At 38.0% G+C, this 23,205-nt stretch overlaps 1 long non-coding RNA gene and 1 pseudogene across 1 annotated transcript; one reads left to right on the forward strand and one right to left on the reverse strand.

Annotated features, from left to right (window-relative positions):
* Positions 1-5,202: 5,202 nt before the first annotated feature.
* LOC105491987 (uncharacterized) lies at positions 5,203-23,205 on the reverse strand. The gene is made up of 3 exons (XR_011624858.1): positions 22,814-23,205; positions 10,492-10,599; positions 5,203-9,996 (listed from the first exon to the last, which is right to left on the reverse strand). It is a non-coding gene; the product is annotated as an uncharacterized lncRNA (long non-coding RNA).
* On the forward strand, positions 11,522-11,930 carry LOC139363659 (fatty acid-binding protein 5 pseudogene; annotated as a pseudogene).

Raw genomic sequence — 23,205 nt, forward strand, 5'->3', positions numbered from 1 at the left:
TTTGTGTAGAAATGGGGTCTTGCAATGTTGCCCAGGTTGGTCTCAAACTCCTGGCCTCAAGGGAACCTCCCTCCTTGACCTCCCAAAGTGCTGGGATTACAGGATGTGAGCCACCATGTCTGGCCTTCAGCCACATATGTAATTATAAATTTTTTAGAAACCACTTTAAAAAAAATAAAAAGAAACAGGTAAAATTGGTTTTAATAATGCTCTTTATCTCAGTATATTCAAAATACCATTCAACATGTAATCAATATAAAAACATTAATATTTTGATACTATTTCTATTTTTCAAACTAGGTGTTCAATGTCTGATTTATATTTGACACAAGACATCTTGATTCAAACTAGCCACATTTCAAGTACTCAGTACTTGTATCTAGTTGCTACTGTTTGGGGTAGTGCAGTGTCATACCAGTGCTGGACATTGTTCCAAAGAAACTCTATTTTGGTGAGAAGCTCACTTCTGTATCTCTATATTTGACTGCCTCTGCTGCCAAAAAATATATATTATTGATTATTATTTGTTGGGAATGTCTAATTATCAGCAACAAAGTGTAGAAGATAGTTGAATTTCTCAGAGAGTTTCAGTATCAGACCTTTGATTAATACCAGTGCTATTTCCCTATAGCAGATTTGGTCTTCCAGTGACTTTTTCTGTCTGGCTGAGTCATTCCCATTGAATTTTAGGTCACTTACTGTGAGCTTCACAGTATAATTAGGATAGTGTATCACTGTTAATCAACAACTTGAAAAGTATCCCATGCTTTTAAAAAGCAGATGAAAATACTAATTGACCTAAAAGGCTAAAGTAGAATTTAAAGTAAATAAATTTTACTTTATTTTCTCCAAAAATTACCCACTTTCATCCCGTCAATCATGTTCCATGCCTCTCAACCCTCACACTAAGAAAAACACCTCAAACATCAACAAGCAGTGAAAATTAGGTCAAACATCATTTAAACACTACTCTTTTCCAATAAATTCAACAAATAATTCTTGAGTACTTTCCACAGACCAGGAGCTGTACTTAGTGTTGAGGATTCCTGCCTTGATGGTTTAATTTCAAAGATTTCATCAGGTTAGACCATTATCAGAGACTCTGGCATCTATGTTGGGGCAGTAGTATAGGTTTGTATTCTAGGGTATCTTTTCCTATAAAGCCTTCCCCCAAGATCTACCACATTTTTGAATGAGCCCATTTTTACCCCTCCAAATCTATTCTGTCTGCAAGACAAAACCTGCTGAAATATGTTATATACCACTTTTGGTGTATGCTGTAAATTAAAAATCAGCATATGTTTATTGTAAAAGAAAATATTCAAGCAAATTAGAAGTCTGAAAAGAAAATGTTCCCCCCTCTTAATGCATTATCCCCAGGTGCACCCGTTAGAGGTGACCACTGTTGAAGTATTATTCTAAAACCTCCAAGCATATATAAATATGTATACACATATGAATACATAAACAAATTTTGAAAGAATATTTTTAAGGTAACGTGATTATGAAGAAAATTCAAATAATACAGAAGCACATAAAAAAGGAGTAATCTGTATTCATATACAATATTTGACAGAGTATTTTAAAGTGACACACGATTATGGACAAAATGCAAAGTGAAATTTTTCCCTATCCCACATTCCCATAACCCAAAAGTAACAAAAAATGCCCATAGTTGTTTCTTTGTGTATGTGTGGATCTTTTGTGAATTTTTCTACAAATATATAGAGACTATGCCTAACAGAGTTATGAAATGTGCTTTCAAATAGTTTTTATTGTGAAATCTAATATATGCATAGGTAAGTGTACAAAACAACAAAGTGAGCCCTCTTGCAATGACCACTCAGGTTAAAAAGCAAAGTATTGCCAGCCCTCTTTAGGACTTCTAATTACTACCCCCTCTCATCCTCTCTCTCAAAGGTTTCCAGTATCCTGACTTTTAGAGTCATCAACTTTTTGTTGTTCTTGTTAATTTTATTGCCTAAGCACACATCATTAAGCACTATAACTTTGCCTGTTATTAGAGTTTAAGTAAATAGAATCATACCATATGTATTTTCTTGTGTCTGGCTGCTTTTATTTAAAACATTTATTTTTAACTTACTATATCTTGGGTATCTTAGCGAACATACATAGAATTGCCTCATTCTTTCATTTTCATGGTATAAAACTGAACAAATTTCCAAATGAATAACCAAATTATTTTCACGCTTTTTGATCATTATAAATAATGTTGTAAAAACTATCTTGGGCATTTGTCTTTATAAATTAATTTTTTTAAACTTAAAATGTAATCCTACTGCTAATGTAAAATTAGGTAGAATATCAATTATTTCAGAATTCTGAATGAAACAACCTTTATTTTTAAAAATCTATAAATGTCCAATGTAAAATATGTTGAGATCATAGTCTGGATATGAAGCAAAATTTGGTGCAATTGGCACCCAAAGTCAGCCAAGTCCTAATGTGAATGATACTATTAATTGACAATGAACACACACTCTGAAAGGCACTATTCTCTGCATTTTACATGCCCAACAACCCATTAAGTTAGGCCCTATAATTACCACCAATTTACAGATAAGAAAACAGGCCTGGAGATGATAAGTCACTTGGTCAACATCACACAGTGGATAAGAGTAACATCTTTAACGCTAACGCTGGTTTATATACTTGGGGACCCTAAATAAAGCAATAGCACGAGAGAGTTCCTGTGTGGTGATAGAACAGTTCTATATTTTGATTGTACTAGTGGTTACACAAATCTATACATGGAATAAAATTGCATATAACGACACACACACACACACAATTGAATGCAAGTAAAAAATGGTGAAAATGGAATTATGTCTATAGTTTAGTTATCAGTATTGGACCTTGGATCCCAGAGGAGAGTGATAAAAAATAGTACACCTTATATGTAATACAGTATATGTATTATACATCTTATGTGTAATACACATCTTATATGTAATACAGTATACTATGTAATACAACTGTAATGCAATATCAAAACCATGGGTTTGCATGAGTGGTAAGTGCAGGGAAAGGGAGATGCCTGACATGCCTTCTCTGGGACTTGAGTGAAGGATACATGGAAATTATGTATTATTTTTCCAACTTCTTGTTAGTCTATAATTATTTCCAAATAAAATGCCTTTTTTTTCCTTTCAAATGGAGTTTCACTCTGTTGCCAGGCTGGAGTGCAGTGGTGTGAGGTCGGCTCACTGCAACCTCCACCTCCCGGGTTCAAGCAATTCTCCTGCCTCAGCCTCCTGAGTAGCTGGGACTACTGGCACATGCCACCACGCCCAACTAATTTTTTGGATTTTTAGTAGAGATGGGGTTTCACCATGTTGGCCAGGATGGTCTCGATCTCTTGACCTCGTGATCCGCCCGCCTCGGCCTGCCAAAATGCTGGGATTACAGGCATGAGCCACTGCACCGGACCATAAAATGCTTTTTAAGGGGTAGGTGGTTTCCAGATCAGCTTTGGCATCAGTTGGGAACTTGGAAATGCAAAACCTCAGGTCCCACCTCAGACCTACTAAATTAGAATCTGCATTTTAACAAGAATCTCAGACGATTCATATGCACATTAAACTTTAGAAGCACTGCTATACAAGAAATATAAGTGATATTCAAGTATTTGTCATCCTGCCACAAAATAAAAAAAGTTTCTCCATTTCAGGGGTAGAAGTTATTCTGGAGGCCCAGGGCCTGCTCATTGGTATACAACTAGTTCAGTCACACAGGATAGCTGGTCAGAAGACTCCTTTACCCCATGAGGTTTAATATTCTGTCTTGAAATTCTTAATAATTCTATTTTTGAGTTTGTGTTTTATAAGTGAAATCCAGTGAGACAACAGAGCACACACAGGGTGCTTGGAGCCTCAGCTCACCAACCAGCCCACTTCCCTGCTTTGCTGGGGTGGGGTTCTCAGCTGCCCACTTTCCTGTGCCCTTGTACTTTGGGTCCCCTAGGCCTCTTCCAACCTGTCCTCATCAACAATTTTTGCTGACCTCTAGTCTCAGAAGGAGGTTGTGTTGCTCCCTGTGACATCCCAGGGCGAGGCATGGTGGCAGCTATTCCTGTCTCAGACTGGCAGCACCGTGGCATGTTCGTGGGTATTGGTGGGCTGGAGGGAGTCTCTTACCTGCCTCTGATCTAACATGCGTGGCATAGAGGTGGCACTACTCTTGGGGGTCCCCAGCCACCATGGGCTTGCATGGGTGGTGGGCACAGGGAAAGGGAGATGCCTGACATGCCTTCTCTGCCACCTGCCAGGGAATGGGTTGGGCAAGTGGATGGCAGTAGGAGAACTTACTGGCTGGTGGGTGATGTGAGGGCTTAGTCATAGAGTGAGGCCCTATGTGAATCTGCATTCATCCTGCAGGTATTTCCATGCCTAAGAATGTGCAACATTAAATAGCAAATAAAAACACCATGATAGGTTGAGGGAAAGACTGTGGAAAAACAGAAAAAGCTTCATATTTTAATTTTCTTGCTTTTTAAATAGGAGACTCCACATTTTCATGTTGCACTGGGCTTCACAAGTGATGTAGCCAGTGCTACATGGGCCACTGGGAATCAAAAGATGAACTTTCAGGCTGTATTTGGCAGATGCATGGGCCCAGTGGTGAACTCTAATGGGTACCAAAAGTAGCATTCATTAGAAGATGGCCTCCAGGAACCCTTCAGCAACAAAAGGTTTCTTCATTCCCCTTTTATTAAAGGAGACTTTCAATCACCGAAAATATAAGCCAGCACCAAGAACTGTAAACACAGATCTCCCAATTCTTTGTATAGCTGCCAGTACCTAGGTATACTTCCATATTTTCTATATATGTCTACAAAGAAAGTAATCAGTGTAACACTCCTACTTTTATTTTTATTTTTTTGTTGTTTGTTTGTTTTGAGACGGAGTCTCACTCTATTGCCCAGACTAGAGTGCGATGGCATGACCTTGGCTCACGGCAACCTCTGCCTCCCGGGTTCAAGCAATTCTCCTGCCTCAGTCTCCCAAGTAGCTGGGATTACAGGTGTCCACCACCATGCCTGGCTAATTTTTGTATTTTTAGTAGAGACAGGATTTTACCACATTGGTCATACTAGTCTCAAACTCCTGACCTAAGGTGATCCACCCATCTCAGCCTCCCAAAGTGCTGGGATAACAGGTGTGAGCCACCACACCTGGCCATACTTCTACTTTTAAAAATTAAAATTCCTATGCAACTTTAAATACAGAAAAAACATGGGACTTTGGAATAAGTCTTAGATGAGGGAGAGAAAGGATTTAGGTTATAGGGAGTATGTTCATACTTTTATATAGATCTTCTTAAATTAATCCATGCAGTAAGTACTCATTGAGCCCTCCCAAAAAGATCACTAGTAAACTTAAACTAATGCTCTCTGAAGCATTTTTGAAATCCTGTACTTTTTCCAAAAATACTTTTTTAAGTCCTTCCTTTTTCAACTCTTCCTCATAATTTATTGATGACTAAAAAAATGATATTCAGAAATAGCACACATATTTATCATTCATACTCCTGTTTCTCTATCCTGGGCAGTGTCAATCTTCCTTTTGCTTATATCCTCTATCCTGAACTGATGTTACTTAGCATATGTCATGTGTAACTGAAGAGAAGGCAAAAGCTTAAAAGTTATTTTGTCTAACAAGGTGTTCTCAGTGAGTTTGTTTAATAGGATAAATGCAAATTTTTATCTGTAGCATGACCCCAATTTTAATCTCATGCATTTATATATATATAATTGTGGCTGGGAGGAATTGATATATAAATTTCTTAGTGATGGTTGTTTTAGGGTGTGAAATTGTAGGTGATTTTAATTTTCTTTTTTCTATTTCTCTGTATTTTCCCAGTTTGTCTGCAGTGAATATTATAGGGGACATTAGCAACATTACATGATAGAGCCCTAATGCCTCTGACACTCATTATTCTTTAATATGAACCACTTGGATTTTTTTCAGAAATGTACTTTTCTCTTTTGGATACTGCTACCAGTTCACTGACAGGAGTGATGAAGCTGAGTGTACATTTCCCACATTTAAGGAGTGTTAATTCATTTAGTAGCATAATTAAGTCACGACCTGATAACCCAAGAGTCATTGCAACTCATCAGGCTTCAAATGCCCAATTAATTTACTCTTCTGTGCTATATCAGCATATGTATCCTGATTTTGTTAAGTGCACCATGAAGGATTTTTTTAAAAATATTATGTTGTAGGACAGTGATTTCCATATAATATTGTAGAACAGTGGGTCTAGGAAGCCTAAAAACTCCTTGTTATATTTCAATTGAAAAATTGCTTATCCAATTGCAACAAAAGCAAAAATTGACAAATAGGATCTAATTAAAGAGCTTCTGCACAGGAAAAGACACTATCAATAGAGTAAACAGACAACCAACAGAATGAGAGAAAATGTTTGCAAACTATGCATCTGACAAAGGTCTAATATCCAGCATCTAAAAGAAACAAACACATTTACAAGAAAAAAAAAAAACCCATAAAAAAGTGAGCAAAGGAAATGAAAAGATACTTTTCAACAGAAGACACACATGTCGCCAACAAGCATATGAAAAAAAGTTCAACATCACTGATCATTAGAGAGATGCAAATCAAAACCACAATGAGATATCATCTCATACCAGTCAGAATGGCTATAATTAAAAAGCCAAAACATAACAGATGCTGGCGAGGTTGCAGAGAAAGAGGAACACATATACACTGTTGGTAAAAGTGTAAATTAGTTCAATCATTATGGAAAGCAGTGTGGAGATTCCTCAAAGAGCTAGAAACAGAACTACCATTCAACCCAGCAATCCCATTACTGAGTATATACCCAAAGGATTATAAATCATTCTGTCATAAAGACGCATGCACACATGTGTTCATGCAGCACTACTCACAATAGCGAAGACATGGAATCAACCTAAATGTCCATCAGTGGTAGACTGGATAAAGAAAATGTGGTATATACACACCATGGAATACCACACAGCCATAAAAAAATAACAAGATCCTGTCCTTTGCAGGAACATGGATGGAGCTGGAGGACTCCAGCAAACTAATGCAGGAACAGAAAACCAAATACTACCTGTTCTCACTTAGAAGTGAAAGCTAAATGATGAGAACACATGGACACATAGAGGGGAACAGCAGACACTGGGTCCTTCCTGAGAGTGTAGGGTGGGAGGTGGGAGAGGATCAGGAAAAACAGCTAACGAGAACTAGGCTTAATACCTGGGTGATGAAATAACCTGTACAACAAACCCCCATGACATGAGTTTACCTGTTTAACAAACCTGCACATGTACCCCTGAACTTAAAAAAAAAAAGAAGTTAAAAAAAGAAAAATCACTTGTCTTATAATCATGGGAGAATCTACCATAATAAAAATGCGTGCAGTATATACTTACTAATTGTAACTGTTAACATGTCCTACTTTCAAGAGCTTTCAAATAACTTCTGTTTTCCAATAGTATTTTCCAGACAGAACTTAGGCTATTAAATGAAAGGACAGGAAGCATAAGCACAGTGTGAATTTCCCCGAAAATACATGTGGCGCAACTTAATTGACAATGTGAAGGCATTAAGAGGTACAGCTTTTAGGAGGTGATTAAGTTAGGAGGGCAGAGCCCTCATGGATGGGATTAGAGACCCTACAAAATGGCTTGAGGAAGTAGGTCTGTTTTCTTCAGCCCTTTTGCACAGACACTGAAAGAAAATGTCATCTGTGGAACAAGCCCTCCCCAAACACTGAATCTGCCAGTGCTTCCTAGCCTCCACAACTGTCAGAAACACATTCCTATTGTTTATAAGTTGCCCAGTCTGTGGCATTAATATTTTGTTATAGCAGCACAAATGTACTAAGAAAGTCCTCAAAATATGGCAGCTATTATTAGTGTATCTACTTAATCTAGACACATAAATATTAATCATGTTAAAAAAATATCCGCAAAGACAATAGCAAAAATCATCATCATGCTATTGAGTGTCATTTTAAAAAAAAGCACAGAAAGGTTAAATAATGCCCAAGGTCATACATTAGTAAGTGATAGGGCAGGGGTCAGAATTAAGGAAATATGGCAGTCAAATTCACACAACTGGAACACAGGGAATGAGAACATCTGCCAACTGAATGATCAAATTAAAAAGTATTTATTCAGGGCAGTTGTGCAAAATGAGGCCTTCTTCCTCAAGAAGCTGAACGTAATATAATTTCACAAGGATTAAAAACACATTTGAGTAAGAAACAACCTTCTCCCTTAAAAAGCTGACAATTTAGTGACAGAGTTAAGGTAGAAGATGAGATTTAAAAATTAGGTAATCCAGTGTGTATCCTGGCTGTCAAAACAAATAAATAAACATTAGGTAAGAGATAGGAGTGTATGTTCTTTAAAGTACTTTCCATATCTGGAAGATTCTGTAATTCTCTTTGCTTTAAGTTTTGCCATGAAAAGTTAGAAAAATTTTAAAAGTCAGCTATATACATGAACCACAAGCACAGGGATTCATTCAAGTGAATCAGGAATAACCTCTGGTTTGGTATTATAATTCTGCAAACTGCAGAAGTTGTCTGAATATGAACACCAAATCAGCAAAATCTTATTCCCCCTTGCTAACAACAGAACTAGTTTACATCATATTTGTTTGCGCAGTTGCTTTGAGTCCAGTCTCTAGAAATGCTCCACCTTACCTAAGTATCAACAAAGGCAGGAAAAACCTTGTCCAAAAATATTTTTAAGTGGTTGATGTGGGCAGATGGAAACAATGGAATACTAGATCTACAGAATAGCTGGTAGAGAATCTGGATTTTGATTGTTTGTATTTGATGGGATTTTTAAATTACTTTTAAAAGTAAGTCATAAGTGCCAGCCTGATTTATCGGGGGAGGACTCTCTAGGGACTCCTGCTGTGTTTTGAGAAATGTGCTTGGGAGCACAGTGCACCTTATCCCCACAAAGGAAAAGTGCCCTTGAAGACTACAAGCAGCAATTTCTATCTTGCCTCCAATATGACCAGAATAGGGTGGACCCACAGGATTTGACTCCCCCTGGCTATCATCAGGGGACCAATTACTATATTCACTAACTTAATGGGATCCTGACGAACATCATTAAGGGCACAGTAGGCAATAATGATTATAAAATAACCTGGTGAAATTCCCTAGGTAGACCATGCCTGGTCTAGCTCCCTTATCTAATACCATCTGTGGATGCATAGATGACCTGGAAATGGAAATTGTGTAACTAATAACTTCTAATTGAAAGAAATTTAACTTAAGTCTATTTATACTGTGCTGCATGTTATATCTTAGTTCACACCTAGGGAATCTAAACTAGTTATTGCCAACCTCTCTGGAACCCCAAAGCTCAGCCATCATTAAATTTCACAACACTTACTTGTACTAAGTGAAAGAGTATTTTAAAAATTCAGTTGAAGGGTAACAGTTTTTGTTAGGAGAATTTTGCAACCTTTTGAGAAATGAGTCAGGGTGCCAAACAGAGTGGGTTTGTTTTTAAAATGCAGATTCTTGTCCACTCCCCAGACCTAATAAATCAAAACCTCTGAGGGCTGGGGCCCAGGGACCTAAATTTTAACAAGCTCCCCAGGTGATTCTTATGTACACTAAAGTTTGAGAATGTCTGCCCTAGGGTATCACCAACCCAAAGATAAAATCACTTGTTACTACCAAATGTTATAAAATGTTGCACTGCTAGCACAACTTGAATTGGCTATAGGAAACCAGCAATTCTTAGCATTAGAAAAATTTCCATCACAATTTGACTTTCTCATACTTAGGGGTGTGACTTTATATGCAGCGATGCTAAAGAAATCTGGCCCATCCTGTAAAGGCTGCTGGTAACAGGCTCCCCTTCTGCCCATGCATGCCACTGGTACCATGATTGGTATGTCCCTAATGTAATCACAGTCCTCCTCCTTCATGGCATGCTCTGCTCTCTCCTCATCTCTAAAGTAAGGACAATTGTTATTCCATGTGCAACTGCTGAAAATTGTTTTTAAAAAAGTAAGGACAATGTTAATTTTGCATAACTCATAAAAGCCAATACACCTTTCCCTTATCAATATTTTAAAATTTATATTTCTTATTGTTCTTTCATTATATTTACAACAGCTTGTCCTTATGGTTGTAAACTGCTTCAACCCCTTAACAAACTTTGTTTTTAAATAATATTCATAAGCTTATCAGAGCTAAGAAAATGACAAAAAAAAAAAAAAAAAGCAAAGGATGAAACTGGCTTCAATAGCGCAAGAGAAAGGCCATCCCCTCAAGATATGTGAAGCTATCCCCTCAGGCACTCAATAATACTTTCACCAAATCCAAATGTAACAAGTCATATCTTAGGCTGGAAATGTTTTGCCTTTTGCAGAATATGAGAAGCCAGAAAGCTTGGAAAACTATTAAAGAATTCATAACGCAAGTATCTTTTTTAAGACAAGTTACCTTGCTTGTTTGTTTTTCAGGAAGAAATAATAGCCGGTACAAACACTTGATGAAAACAACATTTATCTTTCTATTGAATTTCCACAGAAACTGGAAATTGGAGCATACCTGTTAAAATAAAAAGTTCAGTTGCTGAGGCACTAGAAATCAAACTGCTTTCAAAAAGAAAATTCTCCCAATCAGACACCATTCAGCCAAAGTCTATTAGCGTCACTTCTCAAAAGGCAGAAATCTTAAGTGGGATGAATCATAACAGCTGGTTCCCACCAACTGACGCTCCACCAGACAGGAAGCTGGTTATCAATGGATGGTAAGGTGTCACCACTGTCCAGGCAGCTTGGTCAGAGTGATGGGGCCTGAAAGAGGTGGTAGCTCCCTGGGAAGCCCCTTAAGGGAATGTCTGCAGATGATAGCTCAGTAGATGGTTTTTGGTTTGGCTGTGTGTGTGTGTGTGTGTGTGTATGTGTGTGTGTATGCACGTGCAAATTTTTGCATTTTAACTTCAATACAGAGAAAGCTCAACTTAAATGCTATAGTGTACAAGGGCCTTTTTTCTATCCAGGGAAAGGCTACAAGAAGTATGGCTACAACCTTTCTGAGTCAATATATAAACTGAATGAATACTGAAGATAAAATTGTTGAGAAATAATCCATTTGCTTGGATAAGAAGACTGAAAAGGAAACTGACTAGGGTGCTTGAGAGAATTTGTTTCTTTCTCGCAGAGATGTTCTAAAGTCAATTATACTATAAAGCTATAATAATCGTGACAGTGGGTACTGATGAAAGCAGAGACACATAGATCATATAGTATAGAGTGCAGAAATAGATCCATACAAATACTGTAGTCAACTGATTTTTTACTTGGGTGTAAACACAGTTCAATGGAAAAAAAGATTGTCTTTTTGACAAACAGTACTAACCCAAATGCCAAAAAATCACCCTAGACACATATTTCACACCTTATACAAAAAACCTGGCTCAACATCCTACCCCCACCCCTGAGCCAGACCCTGCTCTGCTCACACACCCATGCTGGCCATCATTCAGCAGCTGAGAGGACAATAGCATCGAGTGGATAGCAAATGCTTTGATGAATACATGATGGAACTAGGAGTAGGGATAGTTCTGTGAAAAATGCATGCAATGGCCAGAACAGGTTGTAACATTTCTTGTGACAGCAAAAACCACCATAAACACTGACAGCACTCTGAAACCAACACAGTTCTCTTGTACCCTGAGGGAGAAGTTTGAAGAAACTACAGCTGATAGCAGAAAAACACAGACTGTCACAGCTTCACACATGGCACATTGGTTCAACATCAGGAATGGAAAGGAAAGGAAAGCACAATAATAAGAAAGTTAAAAAAACGGGAAATTAATGGTGGACTGCATCCTGAACAATGTCACCTGTACTCAGGTCTACGAAAAAGTAGAATAAAAATTCTATCATCACTTTGGAAAGTAATTAGCTGAGAGAATGAACAAGTTCAGTTCAACAAGCAAATCTCCACAAGTATCTTATGTGGAATTATTTTAAAGTGCTGGTTTAATTAGGATCATCCCTTTGGTTAGTAAAGAAATGTACTTGTGCTAATAAAAAATTAACTTGAAATGCTCCATAAACTTAAATGTAAATGTAAAACTGTAAAACACTTTGAAGAAAATGTATAGGAAAATATTTGTGACCTTCAGCCAGGCAAAGATTTCTTAGATTTAACACCAAAAGCACTGTAAGAACAAGGAAAAAAAACTGATAAACTGAACTTCATCAAAATAAAAAACTGTTTTTTGTTTTGCAAAAGATACTTTAAGAGAAAGAAAAAACAAGGTAGGGACTGGGGGAAAATGTTTTTGAATCATATATCTAGATTACATAAAAATCATCAAACCTTAAAATGAAAGCAACTCATTTTTTTTAAAAGGACAAAAGATCTGAAAAGACACTTCAACAAAAAATATATACTAAAGGCAAACAAACACACAGATATATGTTCTATATTACTAATCATTAGGGAAATGGAAACCAAAACTACAATGAGATACTACTATGCATGCTCTAGAATGACTTAAAAAAAAAACCTGGCAATGCCAAGTGCTGACAAGTACACAGAAAAACTTGAATTTTCAAATGCAAAATGGTACAGTCACTATGAGCAATAGTTTGGCAGCTTATTATAATGTTAAATATATACTTACTATACACAATAATCCCACTTTTAAGTATTTACCCAAGGGAAATAAGACTTGGCTGAGCACAGTGGCTCACACCTGTAAACCCAACACTTTGGCAGGCAGTTTGAGACCAGCCTGGGCAACACGGTGAGACCTTATCTCTACAAAATAAAAATAAAATAATTAGCTGTGTTTAGTGGCATGCCCTGTAGTCCCAGCCACTAGGGAGGCTGAGATGTGAGAATGGCTTGAAGCCAGGACTTTGAGGCTGCAGTGAGCTATGACTGAGCCACTCCACTCCAGCCTGGGTAACAGAGGGAGACCCTGCTTCAAAAAAAAGAAAAAAAGAAAGAAAGAAAAGAAATAAACAAAGAAGACATGTTTACATAAAAACCATTTGTGAATGTTTATAACAGCTTTATTCACAATCACCCAAAATCAGATATAATGTAAATATCCTTCAAGTGGCAACTAAACTGTGAAGGACCCGTAAATGGAATAGTATTGAGCAATAAAAGGGAACAAACTGTGGGTACCTGCAACAACATGGATGAATCTCAAATGCATTATGCTAAGTGAAAGAAGCCAGACTCAAAAACCTACATAATGTATGACTCCATGTATATGACATCCTAGAAAAGGCAAAACTATAGTGATGGAAAACAGATCAGTGGTTGTTAGGGGTTAAGGGTGGGGGGCAGGAGGATCTGACTACAAAGGGACAATGTATTTTCAAGGAGTTCCTTTGGGGAGGTAATAGAATTGTTCTGTTTGTCGAATTTTTGGTATAAAATATATACCAAAAAGAGTAAATTTTACTGTATGTAAATTAAAAATACATTTTAAAAAGTTTACCTGCGCTAACGCTTAATTATTTTATAGTAAATTTTCTGGGATAATTGTCATTGCAAACTCAAAAGTGCCTTCAAATTTTCTATTTTTAGGCCGGGCGCGGTGGCTCAAGCCTGTAATCCCAGCACTTTGGGAGGCCGAGACGGGCGGATCACGAGGTCAGGAGATCGAGACCATCCTGGCTAACACAGTGAAACCCCGTCTCTACTAAAAATACAAAAAAAACTAGCCGGGCGTGGTGGCGGGTGCCTGTAGTCCCAGCTACTCGGGAGGCTGAGGCCGGAGAATGGCGTAAACCCGGGAGGCGGAGCTTGCAGTGAGCTGAGATCGGGCCACTGCACTCCAGCCTGGGCGGCAGAGCGTGACTCCGTCTCAAAAAAAAAAAAAAAAAAAAAAAATTTCTATTTTTAAAGTACATTTCCAATGCCATGCTTCTGTTCTGGCAAATATTCAAAAATTACATTTAATTAATCTGTGCAAACCTATATGCTTACAATGAGTATATAAAATATAGGGTAATTTTAAAAATACAAGATAGAAACTTAAAAAAAAAGATTCAGGAACCTAAAAATGAGGCAAATATACTTACTCAATACACCAAGTCAGAATCTATTTAGGAAAGACTTTTTCCTCTGTGCAAAAACAAAATTTTTCAACACTTGACAAAGCTAAATCATGATGCTTGGCTTTCTATGCTATTGAAGTTTAATACAATCTGCTGACGCCAGTCTCAGTATGCTCATCAGGGGTCACAGTCATAATAGATCATCAACATTACGAACTGTTGTTTTTGAGAAATGTGGATAATCCCCGTTAGAGGCTAATACTCTTTCTGCAGGTAAATCAAATTATACCTTATACTTCTTAAATTTTTGTGCTGGTTTGTTGAGAAATATTGGAGAGAAAAGTCACAATTCAAATACTTGATGCTTTTAAATTATCCAGAATCATTTTATACATGAGTGATTTATTTAAGGCAAAGATCAGAGGGACAGAATCAGAAACAGAGAGCAGTTCTCCTTATTCTCAGTTAATAGCCCAGCTTCTAAAATCAGATCACAGCTTATTAAACATATTTCTGTTCATTAGTCATCATTAAAGTTCATTTGTTATGACAATTTGAAAGTGGCCTTATCTCTGTTAGTACTATGCAATAATATCAGCTCTCAGAGATAATTATATTCGTTTCCTTTTCCAGTTGTATAATATTCCCTAGGATCAAACTGAAATTTTGAGTCATTTAGGACAGATAATATTCAGTGCACACTCAGCAAACTTTATTCAATATGTGGCTACTACCAAAAGCAATGATCTTTCATTTAATGCTTGTTGCAAATTATCATTTAAGCTTCACATTGTTAATTAATTACACTGGTAGTATCCTATTTCAGATTCCCAAATGACACAGAGCCTCCTCTGATCATTGGTCTCTCTACTTACTTTCTCCCTAGTAAACTCTTTTGTTCCCTTTACTTTCCAGATCAAAGTGCTTTCAGGCTTCCCAATAACTGCCTACAACAGTGAATGGCCTTTTCTGCCATTCCCAATAAGTAAGGTAAGCAAAGTCAACACATCACGATGGGTGTGCACCAAATAAGTGCAATGCGTAAGGAGTGGTTAATTCCAAAGCTTTTTCCTTCACTCAAAAAACATGCGTGAATGCAAGTGACTTAGAGTGATGTTATCACTAGGAAAATCTTGGAAATATACACAGGGATACATGAAAACATCCCTCAGGCATAAGATACCTGTGTCAGTAAGAGTGGTCCACCATAGTCATAATTCTAAATAAGAAGGAAGTGTGTCGCCTTTAGAGTGGGCATGAGATTTAGGAATATTCCCAATTCTCTTTTTCTTATCCTCTTTCCTCATAACCTCCCTCAGAAAACTTGCCCAATTTCACAATCTCTACTATTATTCAATGGGTTGACTCTGAGGCCTAAGACTCACATTTTCAAATGCCTGCCAGACATTTAATCCACTGATACCGCTAACCTAAACAAGGTCTTTCTCCTGATTCCCTTGTTTCTTTTCATATAATATTATCTTCTAGTAAACCAAACTTGAAGCTAGTAGTTATTTTTAATTCCTCATGCTCACTCATCTCTCATACTCAAATAAAGCTGCTAAATCAACCAACTCTACCTTCACAGAGGCATGATATTCTCCTTTTCTCCATTCCCATCATTATACCCTAGTACAAGGCCTCATTACTTTTTGCCTCCTAACTCCGCTCTCTTTTGTCATTATCACTCCCCCTACACTTGTAGTACCTTATTTCAAATTCCCAAATGACACAGAGCCTCCTCTGATCATTGGTCTCCCTGCTTACTTTCCCCATAGTAATCTCTTTTGTTCCCTTTACTTTCCAAATCAAAGTGCCTTCAGGCTTCACAATAACTGCCTAGAACACTGAATCCATTCCAATCCATTACTTATACTTTTGTCACTGAATAGTCCTAACATATAGATTAGATCATGCTACTTCCTGGTCAGAAGCCTCCAACAGTTCCCCATTGCTCACAGATCAAAGTCCATATTCCTTAGCCCAATACTAAAAGCTCTTCTCACAATCTGTCTCCATTCCATCTTTATTGGCTCCATCTGTCACAATCACCTTTAAGCACCACATATTCCTGTGAAAACAGATTACTGTCTTTCCCCCAAAACACCTTATGATAGCTCATAAGATCCTTAAACTTCGAATATTTTAATACTCCCATTATCACAGCTAGAAAACTTTGACATTCCAATGCTAACTCTTCCATGGAGCTTTTCCCAACACCCTGAGCTGAATATGTTCTCACAATCCAGGACTCCTACATCACTGAATTAGTCCCTGAACAGTGCTTCTCACCTAGTAGGTCTTATCTTCACCTCTTACATCCTATATTAGACTATACTGCTTGTTTCTAATTCTGTAAGTATTCTAACCTATAAGGGTCATATTGGTTTTTAATTTTCCAAACCCCAAAGCAAAAGCAAACATTCCCAATATTGGAGGCCATAACAGATGCAAAGGTCAAAGATGATAAATATGATACTTGAATAAATAGCTGAATGAGAATAAGATGAAATCAGCTACAGCTACAATTCTAACTCACTAGGTCAAAACAAAAAGGTCTTCTGTGTCCATATGTGCTGATATATTTCTTCTCTGCTTTTTGTCATGACATGTTCTGGAAACCATGTCATAAAGTAAGAGATACAGTCCCATGGGAAAAGTGATATTATAGGGGATGTGTTTTTGACCAAAGATTCCTTATTAAATAAGCCGCAGATATGAATAACATGCAATAAAAGCAAAGATATAACAACTGTAAATCTTTACAATAATTTAAAATCATAATCTGAGCTTTTTCAAATGGGCACCTATGCACTGTGCATATTTGTTATACCAAGGGTTCTAATATATCACAAATTATATGTATCACACATAAAAATAGAATTAATTTTCATAAATCTCATTAAAGTCAATATGCTAGCTATAATAAACCAAAGCTGAATGGATCATTTTATTTGCCTTGTTGCTATTTAGAAAGATATTGGGTGTTTGTGTGGAAAGAGTGATTCAATGACTTAAGTCTTGCTTTCAAGACCAACAAAAAACCCAACCCCCAACCTGCCCACAGAAGTAGAACCAACCATTTTAAAACTCTTTATTAATTTCACTGTGATAATCCGACACATTCATTATAATTCCTCAGACCTTAGGGTCATGTTCAAAGGTAGATATACGAGATTTGGAAAAGGAAATCTCAGGTTCTAGCCTGGCTCTGTCACTTATCAAGTGGGTGATACACACCCTCTCTGAGCCTCAGTTACCTAAAAGGTAACTATAGTATAAAACAATGGCTACCTCAGAGTTATAGAGAAAATTCAGAGATAATGTAACTAAATTGCTTTTAAACTTCAAAGTCCCATCAAAAATAAGATTTTTTATTTATGTATTAGTCCGTTCTCACACTGCTAATAAAGACATACCCAAGACTGGGTAATTTATAAAGGTAAGAGGTTTAATTGACTCACAGTTCAGCATGGCTGGGGAAGCCTCAGGAAACTAACAATCACGGTGGAAGGGGAAGCAAACACGTCCTTCTTCACATGGTGGCAGCAAGGAGAAGTGCCAAGCAAAGAGGGAAAACTCCTTATAAAACCATCAGATCTTGTGAGAACTCACTCACTGTGCCCATGATTCAATTACCTCCCACTAGATCCCTCCCACAACATGTGGGGATTATGGGAACTACAATTCAGGATGAGATTTGGGTGTGGACACAGCCAAACCACATAAATTTACTTATTTATTTATTTATTTTAGAGATAGGGTCTCACTACATTGTCTGGACTGGAATGCAGTGTCTATTCATAGGAAGGATCATAGTGGACTGCAGCCTGAAACTGCTGGATTCTAAGAATCCTTCTGCCTGAGCCTCCTGAGTAGCTGGGACTATAGTATCACACAACAGCACCTGACAAGAATAAGCTATTATTAATTATCAAAATCATTCTTGAGACTGATGGCTTTTGGTCCACTATTAGCATGTTTAAAAGCGAAAGGCTAAACATTCCCTCCCCACCCCATGTCTTCCTAACTCCTCAGTTTATTCAGAAATACATGTGTTTCTTTTTAGTACAAAAGAGCATGGAAATAGTAATAGTTGTTAGGTCACTCTTTACCACTCTTCTCCTTTTCAGAGCTAACAAGATATCTTTCAGGGCACTTTGCACTATGCTGAATAGCCATAAAACAATTATCATGTGGGAAAATGGCCACTTTGGTCACTATGCTGGACACAGTTCAGTTCTGTGGACAGGACATTTTCTTCAATCAGGGAAGAAGGGGAGAATTTTCTTGGTGTTTAGAGGAATCAAATCCGAGTCCTTTTGCCTCCAAAGGACACAATTTCCTAGAGACTGCTCTTAATGTAGAGAAAGGCAAGGAATAGAGAGAGGGGAAAAAAGCTAAAAAGGTATTAATGAAGACTGAGTATCTCCATCTTAGGGAGCTAACGTGTGTGTGTATTCAATACATGTGAAAGAAGGAGAGATAGCCCTGGCCACCTAGCCTTCTACTCAGCCCCATTAAGAGTGAAGAAGGGCTTTGAACTGGAGGGAAGGAGGGACTTTCCTCACTTTCAGATCACAATTTTTTTTTTTTTTTAATAACCAGACTGTTCTAGAAGGAGAAAGGAACTTTGGAGAACAAGAAAGTGTAGAGGTAGATGTCCAGAGATGGGTTAACACCTCCTAATCCTGGGAAGAAGCTGAGGCTGCCAGCCCCAGGAAGGGTACAGCCCAAGTCCAGTGTCCTTTCCGTACCTCAATAAGTATACACCTGGGGAGGGAGGCTGGACTTTGCTGAGCTTAGTACCCCAGGGCTGCCCGTTTCAGCAAAGTTCTCAGATAAGCGATTCCTTTCAGAAAATCATGTGGACATGGTCCATCATCATATTACAAGGCTAGGGAGAGTTTCAGCCTCCCTGCTCATAATCACCATGAGTGCCACCCTTAACCCTACTCCCATAAAAATACACGACATAAGTAAATACAGTATGTTTGTTCTACAAATGCATTTTCAATTCAGGTCCTCTGTTGCCTTCTATCTAGGTTGTGTTCCATCCCAAACCCTTCCTAAAAAGAAACTCTTGAGCCTCTAAAGAAGTATAACAGCAGAGATAGACCTAGATTAGAGAACCCTCCCCATATATTCTGGAACCTTCGAATGACTTGTAAATTTACTGTCCTACTACTCAGATGGGGAACTCAGAGTCAAATTTAGCAATAATGATGATAACAATAATAAACAATGCAATGTAACATTTCTCGTACTTAGAGTAAATATTCACACAATACAATAAAAATTATTCAACTTAAAACCTGTGTTTATATAACAAAATCTATGCCCTAACTATAGGTATCTCACTTTTATTCTCTATAAATATCTGCTGAAGTACTTTTAAAACTATGAAGCTTCTACTTCAATTGTGTCCAAGGCAAGGAAATTTAGTACATTTTAGATTTTAGTACATGGCTGGGCAGTCTTGAAGGGAGAGTGGTGTAATAGTTGGGTCAAACACAACCATTGCACAAGGGAGCAAGCAGCATTGGGGAAGAGAATTCAAAAGGGAAAGATTTTCTCTCTGGAAATTCTGCATCGAGAGAGCTTCTGTGCTATAACTCTATAAGGTTCTATGTTCTCTTTCTGTAACAGAAGCCATTGCCTTGTATTAAGACATTAATAAGCATTAACTTTTTGTATAGATGGGTTTAAGAAATAACCTCCAAACTGCTAACACAGGTATAAGATAGAATGCCCTTCTGCATTGGCAGTCACTACAGAAGATCTGGAAAACTAGAAACCTGTGGGCTAACTTTGGCCTAAAACTTTTTTAATGTCCAGAAAATGTTTATTAAAATTTTTACCTGGCAACAGTCAGCTGAACCAAGATATCATTCAGCCCTTTAAACGCTCCCAGCTCACTACAGTCCAGCATCTTCAGTGCCTATGACATTGTATCTGCCCTGTTTCACTCATTTGGGTATCCAATAGTCCCTGAAGGCATCTGAATTGGTGACCTCTGCACCAAAGATGTGAGAAACAGTCATTAAATATGCAGCAACCTAGAATGAGGGGTGGCCCAGTATTTGAAGGCCAGAGAAGGCCTTGATGTTCACATATCCCTTGCCAGCACTGTATATTAGACATGAGAGATGGAGCAGGCCCTGCATCAGACTCCTTTTAGCCTTTTTCCTGTACTGAACTGTCTTATACGACAGATTTCTTCTCAGTTATTAAATCTAATCCATAGCTACTCAGTGTATATAAGGACTGGAAGGACACTCAAAGAGGTGATTCCGACCCTGCATCTCCTGGTTATGTTAGGCAGGTTGCTTTTAAGTTAATGGGAGTCTCCGTTCCTCCTTCATAAAACTAATGTATTCACCTGGAATCATCATTAAGATCATTTTTAGTTGGCCTGTCTCCATCTATACCACCTCCAACTTATCTAGAATCTACTCAACCCTCAAGAGCTGTTCAAGTACTATCACCTTCATTAAACCTCTTCAGACTTCTCCTTTCTTTGAATTTTTGAGCTTGTCACCAACACCATCCAAATTAGCATTTACTAATTTTCTAATTGCTTTGCTTTCAGTATACTGTTCACTTGCCACATTGAAACAGAAAATTCCTTTAGAGACTTTACAGTTTAATTTTTAAATCCTCTACAGCATGTTAAACTTAACTGATATTCAATGATAATTTAATTATTTAAATCAGATAAAGATACAGAAAATACATATAAAATGGCAACCTTCCCAAAAAGCACCTTTCATAAGCCTCCTCAAAATAAATTATCCTTACCAGCATCATAACTTGACCATCTGATTCAGGCAGGCATAATGTGTACTATACCTGTGAGACATCAATGAAAAGACGCTACTAGATTACCATATTGCTTTGTACTTGATCATTTCCTCCTACCACAGTTGAAAAGCTCAAAAGGGGAAAAACACAAACAAACATTAACTCACTACAATAATATATTAATCCCCGAAAGATTTCTTACCTACTAAAATAGGGCATGGGAAAAATTTTCCTACTATATTTTTTTAAAAAAATCAATTACTAGTAAGAAGCTATAGGTCAGATATTTGAAAACTACAACGAAAACCATCCTTAATCCTCCCCCACCCGCTTGGATGTCATCAGAAATTCTGAGTAAGAGTAGGCCAAGTTAGGATATCATGTGGGTGGGGATTTACCCACATTCACCGGAAAAGCAGTAGGATACAGGTTTTACTTGTTCCTGTCAAACCTCCCTTCCCCCTCGCCCCCCACATAATTAAGGCTTTAGCTATGTGCTCAGTCCTTTAGTATCAAAGCAAAAAAAAAAAAAAAAAAAAAAAAAAAAACCAGAGAGAGAAAAGAAAAATTCAAGTACAGAATTATTTTTAGACTATAGTCCGCTTAGAGATGAATTATTTGAATAAGGTTTCTACTTTTGGAAAGCTGAGAAAACTAGGTAATAAAGCCTCTATTTCCCTTCTAAGGGTAAACTTTTTAATCCAATTTGATGATTCCTTAATTTCTCTACTCAATGAATTTAAGATAACTTTGTATCACCAAAGTAAATGAAATTAGCAAGCGTTAATTATGTCTTAACAGCTAGCCAATCTTAGTGGATTGAAATTAAGTCAATTTACAAACTGTTTTCCTGTGATGGAGCAATGCTTAATACAGGTGTTTCCACTTAATCCATGGAACGAGAATTCATTCTGTAATTCACATTATACACCTACTTTGTTTGAGAGTCTGAATCAAAAGGGAGTGTACACGTACGGTGGGGAAGGCATTTATTGGGAGGGGAGGACATGGAATTATAGCCATAATCCTATTTAAAGTAATGAAAAACACTGATTAAATATCTATAAACTTTCCCGGGGGATCCCAGTAGAACAGAACACGGTTTTATAAGCTGAGAGTAAAAACAAGCGTCTCCGTTTTTTTATTAAAAAAAAAAACAAAAAACTTTTTTAAACTGACTTTCAACAGTTTGAAAGCTTTCAATGGTTTTATCTGGTGTTTCTGATCACCCAATTAATCCATCCTCTGACAGGAACCCATCTGTCAGTCTATCCACACACAACCTGAAAGGGACTCCAGATTAGGCTCCCTCTTTTAGCCACGCCTACACAGGAAGCATCCTGTGGATGGAATGGAAAGTATGCCAGGCCTGTGCACACGCCTCACGCCCCCATCTACTTCGCTTATCCTCGACAGCCTATCTCTTACCTTTAAACCCTAGCTAGATTTTCACACAGCCCTATCAAAAAAGGACAAAACTCAAACTGAATCAGAGAATGAGAACTGTCGACGTTTCTTTTAATTTAGAACAATGCCAGTTTTACTCTTCTAGAGTCCTTTTTAAGGAGATACCATCCCAACCAGTTGTGATCCCAGAGAATCACAACAGGGCATGGCGTAGTAAAGACCTCGAACTCAATTCTCTATTATACCATGCCCACCATACGAAAGGCATTTAACTTCCCGCGTGATTTTGTCCTTAAGATGCTCCACAAAATCTAACTCAACTCCTACATCTAAGAGTCAACTCACTAATTTCAAGGGTTTTTGGTTTTGTTTTTATAAGCTCTGCGTGTGGCACCCGATAACTTCAAGTTTCGAGTGAGCAGTTTCCTCCCAATCCCGTCTGCTCAACTACAGTACCAGGAGTTTTGAGGAGCAGATCTCTAGCGAGTCCGCCTACTGCGTCCTCCCCCACACGCACGCACCAAGTTCCACAGCTTCCGCAGCCGTCGGGGAACAAAGTCCTTATTTGGTCACGGCCATCCCTTACACATCGGAGGTGGAGATCCTCCTCTCCAAGGACCACCCGCGCAGGGCGAGATTCCCCAATTCTGACTTTTCACTACCGTCCCCTACAGGGGCGGGGCTCCAACTCCAGGTAACCAGACCAGGCAACCTGGACTGCCAACTAGCAGGGGAGTCCCCAAGCCAGCCTGGCCAATCTCGGCCGGCGAGCCAAGACGACCAGACGTGACGTCAGACGTGATTAAGTTGGCGCGTCACCTAGACGTCAGCCTGTTACCTCTTGGACGTCCCGTCCCAGGAGCAAAACTCCAGCGACTTTGGGCCCCGCCCCAGTGAGAGTGGAGGGCGGCCG

The sequence above is a fragment of the Macaca nemestrina genome, chromosome 6 (genome assembly GCF_043159975.1).
Source record: "Macaca nemestrina isolate mMacNem1 chromosome 6, mMacNem.hap1, whole genome shotgun sequence".
NCBI lineage: Eukaryota > Metazoa > Chordata > Mammalia > Primates > Cercopithecidae > Macaca > Macaca nemestrina.